We start from the raw sequence: 12,559 nt of genomic DNA on the forward strand, positions 1-12,559 counted from the left end.
GGTGCCGATGTATTTAAAGTCACTGCAAATTAGGTGAAACAATCATTCTGGATAGTGTATCACACAGGGTGCATATGCGAACAAGGGGGGAGGGGGGGGGGAATCCCCATAGTTCTCAGTTAAAAATACACTTTTTCTAAGGTGAAAATGCACGTTCTCTTGGGTGAATATCCATTTTCTCCATGTTAAGTAACAGTACACTTTTCCTCAGAACTGTAAAACTCAACAATCCTTTGAACGGTAAAGGTTTTACACATCGGCATAGAACTTCCCAGCACTTTAGGAAACGAAACCCAGCAAAAGATCTTTGATGTGCAGCAACATGTATGCTGCATATTTTCGTATTACGGATGTACAAATATGAATTCTACCAAACACAGCACGTTAGATTCCGAAGCACTGAGATCGAGATTGCGAGACGCTTTTGTCAGCTAATCTTAGCTCAAGTCACATTATCTCACCGAAAACAACAGCAACATCACTGTTAAGTAGCATGAATACACAAACAAGAAAAGCTCATAGTTTAAATAAATATACATATAGTATAGCTACAAGAAGAGCTAAGCTTTCACATACAATATTGGTCTTTTTTTTTTAGTGTGTTACCCTTTAAATTATATCAAATACAACTGTGCCAGTAAAATTTTAAATGATGACATAAATGTCTGATGATCTTCTGAGCCCAAAATTTTTCTAAGTGGCTGGTCCTTAAAGTGTTAAGTTTTTAAAGTGTGTTAAATGCTCTATGATTTAGGAAATTCACAACACATTCTCAAACACAATTCTTTTTGTGTAAAAGAAAATTTACTTTGAAAGTAATTCTTCTCAAACCACCATTCACAATATTTTCCTTTGATCTGTTACAAATTGTTGCATTTGAGCACTTGCCAAAGAGTGCCAGAAGACAGGTTTTACTGCATATGTGCAGCTGCAATATGTAGAGGCCCATGCTTGGTGTTTGTTCTGCTCATACAGCTTTTGACATGTTTCTGTATGGAATTTCGTGTGTAGTGGGACATCACGTGACCATGTGCAGCAATGCGGCATGTTGTTTGGACAGGACGTACAGAGTTATTGTACTTAGGACAATTGTTTTATCATATCCTATCCAGATAAGGAATGCAAAATTAGAAAACTGTCCTTGGCACAATAACTGTTTCAAAACTAGCCTCTACAACTACAAAGTTCTCTAATATTTTGCTATGTGGGACTAACATTTAGTTGTAACTGGCAATTTATATTCTACTACTGGCATAAATACAGAACCTTGTGGGGAGCTATAATGATAAAACATGGTGTGCTGCCAGTCTATAATTTACAGAAGAATGGTGTTCTGTAAATTTAAGACAAACAACACAAATGAAGAAATAATGTCAAGCCTAGAGGAGGTAATTACGGAAGTGGAGAATGTGTTGTAAGGATAACACCTTTCTGCAGAGTTCAGAAAAGCTGGTAGTGGTAGGAAGGAGCCCGATGGCTTGGGTAGTGAAGAAACCACTGAAATCAAGTGTGTTATGTAGCTGCTTGTTATGCCACAGGATGGTCTACTCTGCTCTTGGCCACAGTATGGCAGTGGCCATTCATCCTGGTGGACAGCTGGTTGGTAGTCATACCAATATAAAAAGTTGTGCAATGACTGCAGCAGAGCTGGTAAATGACATGGCTGTTTTCACAGGTGGCCTGGCCCATGATGGGATAGGATAAAACTATGGCAGGATGTTAGATAACCAAAGGCCCGATGGAGGATGTGGTTCAGTTGTTTCAGTCCGGGTTGGTACCGGGTGTTGAAGGGGACACTCTTTTGTGGAGGGTTCTTGGAGATGGTGGGAGGATTGGGATTGTGAGAGGAAATGGCACAAGAGATCTGTTTGCAGACTAGGTCTGGGGGGTAGTGCATATCTGTGATGGTCTTGGTGAGACCCTCAGCATAGTGAGCAACGAGAGTTCTTGTCACTGCAGATATGCCGTCCCTGGCTGGCCAGGCTGTGTGGGAGGGTTTTTTTGGTGTGAAAGGGATGACAACTGTCAAAATGCAGGTACCGTTGGTGGTTTTAATGTGGACAAAGTTGCAGATGGAGCCATCACAGAGGAGGAGGTCGGCAACTAGGAAGGTGTGGCACGCTGGGTTGAGGAGGACCATGTGAGGCAGATAGGGGAGAAGGTGTTGAGGTTGTGAAAGAATGAAGATAGGGTGTCATGGCCCTGAGTCCAGATTACGAAGATATCACCAATGAACATGAACCAGACTAGGGGTTTGGCATTTTGGGAGGCTAGGAAGGTCTCTTCCAGATGGCCCATAAAATGGTTGGCATAAAAGGGTGCCATGTGGGTGCCCCTGGCTGTGCTGCGGATTTGTTTACATACCTCCCTTTCAAAGGTGAAGTAGTTGTGGTTCAGGATAAAGTTATTAAGGTGTATGAGGAATGAGGTAGTCGGTTTGGAATCTGAAGGACGTTGCGGAAGGTAGTGTTCAATAGTGGTAAGACCATGGGCATGAAGGATGTTGGTGTATAGGGAGGTGGCGTCAACAGTGACGAGTGGGTATCCAGGAGGTAAAGTGGTGGGGATGGTGGAGAGTCGGTGAAGGAAGTGGTTGGTGACTTTGAAGTGGGATGCTGGATTATGGACAACTGGTTGGGAAAGTTGGTCAATGAGGGCTGAAATTCTTTCAGTGACGGTACAATAACCAACCACAATGAGGCGTCTAGGACTGTTGGGTTTGTGGATTTTGGGAAGCATGTAGAAGGTGGGTGTGCGGGGTGTCACAGGGGTGAGGAGGGAAATGGATTCAGGGAAGAGGTTCTGGGAAGGGTCTAAGGCAGGGACGGCCAAGAACGCGGCATGTGTGCATGCACGCATGCCGAGCTTTCACACGCGTGCGGATCGCTCCCTTCTGACGTCACACGTCTCCCACTACCACACCAGCTGACTGCGCGCGCATGCGCGGAACTACAAACACGCCGCATGTGACAGTGCATTCGCGTAAGGAACACCGCCCTGCTAGTATGTGGCTTAGTTTCAAATTACGACATTTGATAATATTAAGCTCTGTACAACACATCATGTTGAGCAATACTGAATCTTTGTTGGCTGTTCGTACACCTACAGGAAAATAACAATAATGCTGGGTTTGAAACTGCATTACACCAACAATATCGTGCTTCTCACATCGTCACTCGTAAAATTCTTACAACATTTAAGCTGAGATATAGAAAAAGACTTGAAAGTAGTCTACAGCATGCAGTATGATGTGGAATAAGTGATTCCAACTGCATGTGAAACAAGCAAATTTTATATTCTGGAACTACTGTACAAAATTTGCAAAACTACAATTCTCAACAAAACATATGACAAATAAAACAAAATTATCACCATTAATTTAATTATTTTTGGTTCACTGTAGACATAATAAAGTACATATCCGGCACAAACTGATGGTACACGGACAAACGCAGGCAGTTTCTCATATTTTCGTCACTCAGATTGCCACGTAATCCTGACTTATTTAGTTTCATAATCGAAATAAACCTGTCGCACACGTATGTCGATCCAAACACAGATATAACTTTTGCAATCATTGTGGAGACAGGGAAACTCTTCCCGAGGAAAACCTTCATAAAATTCCTGGACAGTTTTTACGTAAAAAAAAATTGTCCTTTAAACGGGAATTACACTGCAGATCGATCAATTCCATTTGCAAATCACTGGAGTACTTTCAACTGAAATGGCAAAGGGTCTAGAAAATAGTTCAAAAACAGATGTCAGACTGGCAGTGTCCTGAAAACGTTAAGAAAATTGTGCCTGTAGTTCCTCCAACACAGAAACGAATTTATCAGAAGTTTAGAGAGCGTAGGGCAATGGGCGGTATTCATTTCCATGAGTTGTTCCTTCCACAATGTGAGTTTCTTATTAAATGCATTCACCTTTTTTTCACCGAGCGAGGTGGCGAAGTGGTTAGACACTGGACTCGCATTTCAGAGGACGACGGTTCAATCCCGCGTCCGGCCATCCTGATTTAGGTTTTCCGCGATTTCCCTAAATCACTCCAGGCAAATGCCGGGATGGTCCCTCTGAAAGGGCACGGCCGACTTCTTTCATCCTTTCCTAATCCGATGAGACCGATGACCTTGCTGTCTGGTCTCCTTCCCCAAAAACAACCCAACCCACTTTTTTCATCAGATCAGAAATAAGCTGCTACACACCTTGCAAAGTCTTATTGAGAGCGTTCAAGTGTGCAGTCAGATCAACTAAAAAGGCGAGGTCTACAAACCATTTTGGATCTTCTAATTTTGGCTCTGCCTTTCCTTTTTCCTTCAGGAACTCAACAATAGCGAGTCTTAAATTGAAAAATCTTTCGAGGCATGAGGCTCGACTTAACCAACGTATTTCCCAGTGGTAAATAACATCTCCGTACTTTTTGTTCAGTTCCATGAGAAACTGTTGAAACTGATGGTGTACTACGCCATGCGACTTCAAAACATATACTATGGTGACTACCAACTTCATCACGTCTCCAAATTTGCATACTTAGCACAAAGAGCTTCTTGGTGTACAAAACAATGAATTCCGTACAAATCTTCTGTCGATCATCCTAGTTTTTTACGCAACAATGCTACCAGCCCATTTTGAGCACCTCAAATTGCTGGCACTCCATCCATGGTGACACAAACTAACATTTTCCAATTCAGGCCAACGGCTTCAACTGCCTCTTCAACTGCTTTTAGCAAGTCGGTACCCCTCGTTGTGTGTTTCATTGGTGCATCTAACAGTTCTTCCGTCACGTGCAAATTTGTGTCGACTCCACCAACATAAATTGCTAGTTGTGCTGTGTCCGAAATGTCGGTCGACTCGTCCAAAGCAATCGAGAATGCAATAAACTTGCAGGCACTATCAATTAACTGCCTGTAGACATCCGCTGCCATACCAGCTATGCGGCGAGCTATTGTCTGTCTGGAAAGACTAATTTCACTAAACTTCTTTACTTCCAGTGGCGTCAAGAGTTCCGCCGCCTCAACAATACACTCCTTGGTGAAATCACCATCACTGAAAGGCTTATTCACTCTTGCAATTTTGAGCGTTATTTTGTAGCTTGCTCTTAAAGACAGGTCGCTACATTTGGTTGCAGGCTAAAAACAGGAAACAAAGATTGAGTGAACTCTAAATTCGAATTCTAACGACAAATATGTACAAATACAAACATCAGAAACAAAGATTTGTAAGTGGTACTCGCATTCGGTCAGTCTCGCTGCATAACACTACGTCTTCTTAATTCCTCCAACTTGTTTGATCTATCAACCCAACTAAATCATTAAGTCCTTTGTGTGTGGTATTATAATGCCATTCTATTGCAAATTTGCGGTGCCCGGCGAGTAGGCGACTGCATAGTAGACATTGAGAATTTTCATCCTTCTCTTTGAAAAAGTATTGCAATTCCCATTCAGCTCTGAAGGCTCGTGACGTTGTATCACTACCCCGCCTCTTTGTGAGCATGTGTTCCATTGCAACAACCACTGTACAGTACTTATAAGCTTCCTACGAATCGCTAACAAATAGCGAGGAATAAACATGGCTGCCACTACAAATCAACTAATGCTCCCTATGCCGGATGAAAAGATGTCGCATCGCACAGCTAATCTAATGTCGCGCCGTGCCGAGCAGTACCACGAAAGACCAAGGAAAGCTGAGTAGTGGCGAGGAGGACCGAGCCCTGGACAGCACGCATGCAGCACATCTGTACACGCATGCAGTTTGGCACGCTGTGGCCGTCCCTGGTCTAAGGCTTTAGGCAGAGACTGGAGGTTGAGTTGGGCATCTGGGATAATTTATAGACAGAGGAGTCAGATAATTGGTGGAGGCCTTCTGTGGTTCATAACAACAGTGGTGGAACCTTTATCTGCAGGTTGGATGATTAGGTCAGGATTTGTTTTGAAGTTGTGTACGACTATTCTTTCATCTATTGAAAGGTTGGTGTTCTGAGAATGGGACCTAGGGAAGGATTGCAAGACTACATTGGAGGTAAGGAATTCTGGAAGGTGACCAGCGGTGGGAGGGGGGGAGAATCACGGACCGATGGTGGTATGAACTGGAAGAGGCAGGGTTCTATGTTGGAATTCGAGAGGTTCTGGTAGGAAGGATTGGCAGAAAAAAAGTGCTTCCATTGTAGGGATCTGGAGAGGCAGAGTAGAACTTTGACAAATACATGGGGCTAAAGGTGAGGCCTTTGGATACGACTGTAACTTCTGTGGAGCTGAGGATTTTAGTGTAAAATTTAACACTGGAAGGGAATGTTTTTGTTCTGGGTTTGGTGGAGATTTGGTAGGGAGTTTTGAGAGATGTGGTAAGTTGAAAAGGTTAGCTATGTTGGGTTTAATTGCTATGAGGGATGGATGAGGAGGAACGCTGTGGGTATGACTGGGGTTGGATAGTCAGTAGGTTGGATAACTTATGTAGGTGGTATCTGGAATGCTCCACCAGGTACTGGAGGAGCAAGGGATTCCATTTCAGAGATCAGATATGTGGTGTATGGAGAGGGGATTGCACAGCAGTAGTATCTTGCGGAGTGGCAGAGGTGCCATGGAGATGTGATTTTGCAGTACCAAGTTTGCAAGGGCCAAGGATTGACGGAATCTGAAAAAGTGTCTGTCATTATGAAGGGAGAGGTCAGATCCAGAGAAAGTAATCTTTACGGTTAAGCTGCTTTGGAGGAGGGAAAGGAGGCAGGCACGGTTTGGATAGCATTTGAGAAACAGGATGTGGGACAGGGTTTTGGCCAGGGAAAGGAATATTTTTCTCCTTTTCTGAACTGGTGCAGAAAGATGGAGCAGGGGTTCACTATGGCAGGAGTGGTGCAAAGGAAATGGGAATGACACAGAAATGGGCAAAATAGCTGTTGATGGTTGTGAGAGGAATTGGATAAGCGAAAAGGTGCATACAAAAATGTGTAAAAAATAGTGTAGAAAAATGCGTAAAAAATACATAGCAACACACAGATACATAAAAATACACACAAAAACTGTGCAGCAATACATGAAACTGTGTGTCCACATAAAAATAAGCACAAATACGCTGCATTCAGGCCCAAATTGCTAGAGTGGGTAGTCATGTGAACACAGGCTGTGCTTGCTTGTGTATATGAATGGTGTGTGTTTTACTTCTGTTGGTATGGGCTGTGGCCAAAAGCTTTATGTAAGTGTCTTTTAATTGTGCCTGTCTGCAACTTAATGTGTCTTTTTTGTGCTAAGTAGCAATCTATTGTTTGTAATGTTTGAGTGACCAGCTGAAATAATACCATGGACGTAATTCTGTGTGCGGTAAAACAATGCGACTACACATTAATGCGAGAAACTAATTTGAATTGTCGATTTGGTAGTAATTTGGTTATGTTTTTGATGGCAAAGAGAAAATCAATGTTGCAATGGTCTGACTTGCAGGTAAAATACAGAAGTAAATTCTTCCACACTGAGCACACTTCAAATTTGTTAAAACATATTTCATGAATAAAATGGTCTACATTGCTTAATATATTTCTTTACTTTTAATGTCATTTCAGTTCCTGTCATCACCAGATCTGTAATTAAGATTAAAGGAACATAAGAATTTAATTACAGGTCTAATGATGGCATTAGCCGAAACAATTCTATAAATATAGATATTAAGTGGTCTAAAGGCCTCATTTAAAAAAAAAAGAAGAAGAAGAAGAAGAAGAAGAAGAAGAATTGCAGACTCATTCAGGAAATGTATTTCCTTTACTAATTATTAAAACATAAGTGCAAGGCTGGATAAAACAGCATAATTAATTTTTTTAATACTTTGTGGAACATCAAATTCCTGAGTCCCCCCCCCCCAAAATGTGAATGTGACTGTGGCACTCATTTCCTTACTGATGCTGTGGGCCAAGTACAATACAATGAGTGATAGAAATAGCCAAACTATTTTTGATAAATAATTTTCCTTATCGAATAATGAACTCTATTTAGAAGAAACGTGAACAGTTATGGTGACATTCTAAGATAATTAAAAGAACTTCTTGGGTTTTCCATTACACAGTATTTCAGCAAGGTTGGAGGAGGAGGAGATTTGTGTTTAATGTCCCGTTCACGAGGTCATTAGTGATGGAGCACAAGCTCGGATTACGGAAGGATGGGGAAGGAAATCGTCTGTGCCCTTTCAAAGGAACCATCCCGGCATTTGCCTGAAATGATCTGGGGAAATTACGGAAAACCTAAATCAGGATGGCCGGATGGGTGATTGAACTGTCGTCCTCACGAATGGGAGTCCAGTGTGCCAACAACTGCGCCACCTCGCTCGGTCAGCAAGGTTACTTAGCAACCGAGCTAACATCTTTTCTTCATTCAGCCACAAATCGAAACATGTCTCTCATTTTTTCTTATGCAGCAATTCCACGCAACAAGATTTAACTCCATCACAAATCATGCGACATGTAGCTCAAAACTTTCATTTCAGACACAACTCAGGAACCCACAAAACGACGAAACTAAAGTGTATACTGGTATTGCCATGTCTACAGTCATATATGACACCATTTTCATGCAACTCATTCCATGCAATGAGTGGCGCAACCCAATGTCGTTGTATAAACTATGCTTATCGCTTTTCAAACCATTCGCAGTATTTTCCCGCAACTTGTTAGAAATAGGTTTGTTTAAGCAGTTGCCAGAGAACGCCAGTTAACAGGCGTCACCACGCTTGCGAAGCTAGATGACGCAGGAAGCCCATATGTTCGTAGGTGTAAAACATTGAAAGACCTTACCTTATGTCATAAAAGAAACAAGACATCAGAGGATACTCCAAGAGCATCAGAATTTCGTGAACCATACTAAAATGCACAATTCGGCTTATAGTGCACATTCGCATGTCCAGATTCCCAATGCAGCTGGCCTTGACCTTATATTATGCTTTTCAGTGTGGTTTCTGGGATGTAAATTTTCTTGGAGTATCAGTACTGTATTATCTCATGTTTGGTTCTTTATTATGGCATAGTGCCATACATGCTAGAAGATGAAAATGTGCACCTGAAATGCAGTGAACAGTTGAAACTAGCCAATAGCGCGGAATCAAACACTTTCAAATAAATTTACTGTCTGAGCGGAAAAGATTAATAAAAGCCAAATTTCTTCAGCAAATCAACAAAACTAACTTCATCGTTCTTCAAGGCGATTAATGCTTGACTGTCAGAAAGGTGGAAGTAAAATAAGATCTGAAACTAATAACATTTAGGCCTCCATAATTATGTGAATGTATTTTAATTCTCTTGATAGCTCCCGGCCACAGAAATCCGTTTTGTTTTCATTTGACGTGAGAGCAGAAAGCAAAAAGGAAACAGCAAAATCACTAAATGTAAACACGCGTGGCGTGGAGACTACCAACTCCTCACTACAACTCAGACTGCACTGGGCATCTGCCTCGGATCTATGACATTTCCCCCAAGCGTTTGAGGTAGGACGCCAAAAATTTAAAAAAAAATTAACTTTTAAAAAAATATTCATTTTGTACCGCACATCTTTCTGAAGAGTGTGATACATAAAACATATATATTCGAGGAAATGTAATACATGTTATTTGGTCTTTAGTGTGCCAAAGTGCAATGCCACACCTCTTCACACGGCATTCTCCTATCACACATCACTGTATTTTTCTCTGTGGAATTCAAACATGCATATTGTGTAATGGACGTCATCAAACTAAATTCATGACAGTGGAAATTAAAATGTCCTGTGGTGCCTCTCCTGCTCACAGTCGGCCAGATTGACATCCTGCTGCTCTTTTTTTTTTTTTTTTTTAAATAAAAAAAAAAGAAAAAGAAAAAAAATGGCAATTAATACTGGATGGGATTATTTGTAGCTGGGAGAAAAAGAACTCTCCAGAAAATTTGCACTCTTCATTCCCCATTAGCTAATAGCGTGCAGTTTTGCGTGACATAAAATGAAATATAGGATATATAAAACCATAAAAACAAGCGACAAGCAAGACAGAACACATTTCTTTAATCTGTAGGACCTAGCATTTTGTTTCTCTCTAATCTTGCTACAGCTTTACATAGCGTACTTTCCTTTCTGCGAAAGACTCTGTAACCTCATCGAAGTTCGTCCAATGTTATGCCACATGAAAAATCAAAATGTCGTTGTCTAATACTTATAAAGCTCTTAGTACAATTAGTACCCAAGACTGATGTGATTTCTCAATCTGATTACATCTATTTTGTCACTGTCTGCTAGATGAAACTAAATAGGCCTGTCTAATACTGCAGCAATTTCAACACACACCAAATGAATGAGACTGTTTTGGCACAAATGGTCATTTTTATAGCACGGCAGAATATAATTCATGAAGTACCAATATGAAATGCCTATTAGGCCTACTAAAAGCAAAAAAGCTTTATGTTAGGAAACAGTTTCACTCTTCATTCTTACACTCCAGCTTCTCAAGCATGAGATCGAAAAGAAGAAGAAGAAGAAGAAGAAGAAGAAGAAGAAGTAGTAGTAGTAGTAGTAGTAGTAAAACTAAAACTAAACTCCTGTCGAACAGGCCAGGAAGGCCCAACGGTACTAACCAGCCGCTGTGTCGTCCTCAGCCCATAGGTGTCACTGGATGCGGATACGGAGGGCCATGTGGTCAGCACACCGCTCTCCCGGCCGTATGTCAGTTTCCGAGACCGAAGCCGCTAATTCTCAGTCAAGTAGCTCCTCAGTTTGTCTCACAAGGGCTGAGTGCACCCCGCTTGCCAAGAGCGCTGGGCAGACCGGATGGTCACCCATCCAAGTGCTAACCCAGCCCGACAACGCTTAACCTCGGTGATCTGACAGGAACTGGTGTTACCACTGCGGCAAGGTCACTGGTCTCCTTCCTCGTTCTCACAAACTATCTTGTCATCACTAATTCTGTAACTATTCCTGCTAGTGTCAAGACTCATTCTGTAGTTGACTTCACTAACACTGCCACAATCACCGGTTTATTTATCCCGCGTTTATTCCCGGTTAGGCGTTATTATGCATTCGTAAAACACGTTCCCCGCGCTACTCCCAGAACTGAATTTAAGCGGCTGCTAGCCATGGACTGTACAACTGGCCATTACTAGTGTAGCGATCTCGCCAAAACTTTTCTGTCAAAATTTCATTTGCTTGGATACACCGAGAAGATAATACATAATTTTTCTTATCTGTTATTCCTGTTTGTCATTTACTTCCACTCTGGTAGTCTGAATCTATGGATTTTGCTAGTAATTATAACAAAGTTGATCATTCACAAACGCACTCAACCACATAACAAACAGCGATTGGCATTCACCTGTTCAGCTCTATTCCGCTCAAATCGTATAGCCCCGTCCTCTTTTGTCTGCAGGAAAATTTATTTCTAGATGCAATCGGGATTCCTCTTGCAGAGATATCACATACACTATGCACGCACTGAAAAATCAACTTATGATTCATTAAGAAATCAACTTAGAATGTGTTCAAAAATGTTAAACAATCAACAGGGGCGCGTTTCAAAATTATATGAATAATCGATAGACCACGTAAATTTCCACACAGTTTGAAGTCAATGAGAAGTTCATATTTGAAGTTCTCAAAAAGAAACAGAATCGGAATTTGAGGATATGTCAGAAGACGAACCTGAAGGAGACATCAGTGCTACCACAGAAAAAATTTGAAGTTTATCTACAAAAAACTCCAGTTTGCAAAAGGAAGTGACCTGAGAAGCCAGACTGTATGGACTTGGAAACATAGAACCACATCACTCCTTGGTGGCATACTTTATACAGTGCCTTCCACCATCCAGCATATTTGACAGAAGGGTCTTTGCTGCAGGAGTAATAACACAAGACCAGTCCAGGTCTTTGAAGCCACAGACAGAAACCTTCCACATTAAATAGGTACCTGTAAGATTGAGTTACCAGAATTTTTAAATTTTATATTTGGGTCCATCCATACCAAGTGGTCCAAGAAAAAAATAATTGGTTGCTTGACCATCTCAGAAAAAAATTATATTTGCTGGATGAATTCCCCAATGTTTAGTAGTCAGAAAAATATTTTTTTTATATTTATTGTTTATTATTTATTATTTTGAAAACACAGCCTTATTTGTTCCAGGCCGCATGCGTTTTTTCGTATTTGCAAACATTTACATTTTTTACAATTATTCAGTAGTGGATTGTCCTAAGCCTTTCAGATAAAATGCGTTTGGTTCAACACACTCTGGGCTACAAATTAACATCATTATCACTTAGCTGAATGTATTCTTTAATATATTTTAATAGTTCACAGTTATCAGTCACAAATTAAAAAACTCAATTATTGAACAATAGTTTTCCAAAGAAAGATTAATTTCTCAGCTTTAATATTTTTTCTGCTATTACACTGTATAGTATAGTTAGTTTTTTATAGAGTATCAATGGTGAGCAGCTTACACTTAACAAAAATACACTATTTTAAAATACTTTTTTTTTTGTGTGTGTGTGGCCTGCAACATCTCTGTTGGGGGACCAGATAAAACTCTGAAAATTTCACAGTTAATAAACCTTTATATGACATCAAACTTCGGT

General features: G+C 40.9%; 1 protein-coding gene across 1 annotated transcript in view; it reads right to left on the minus strand.

The window, feature by feature from the left end:
• LOC126236523 (sterol regulatory element-binding protein cleavage-activating protein) overlaps positions 1–12,559 on the minus strand; it is a 277,503-nt gene that overhangs the window by 198,727 nt on the left and 66,217 nt on the right. The gene's annotated exons all lie outside the window — the stretch shown is intronic.

Source organism: Schistocerca nitens, chromosome 2 (assembly GCF_023898315.1).
Source record: "Schistocerca nitens isolate TAMUIC-IGC-003100 chromosome 2, iqSchNite1.1, whole genome shotgun sequence".
Taxonomy (NCBI): domain Eukaryota; kingdom Metazoa; phylum Arthropoda; class Insecta; order Orthoptera; family Acrididae; genus Schistocerca; species Schistocerca nitens.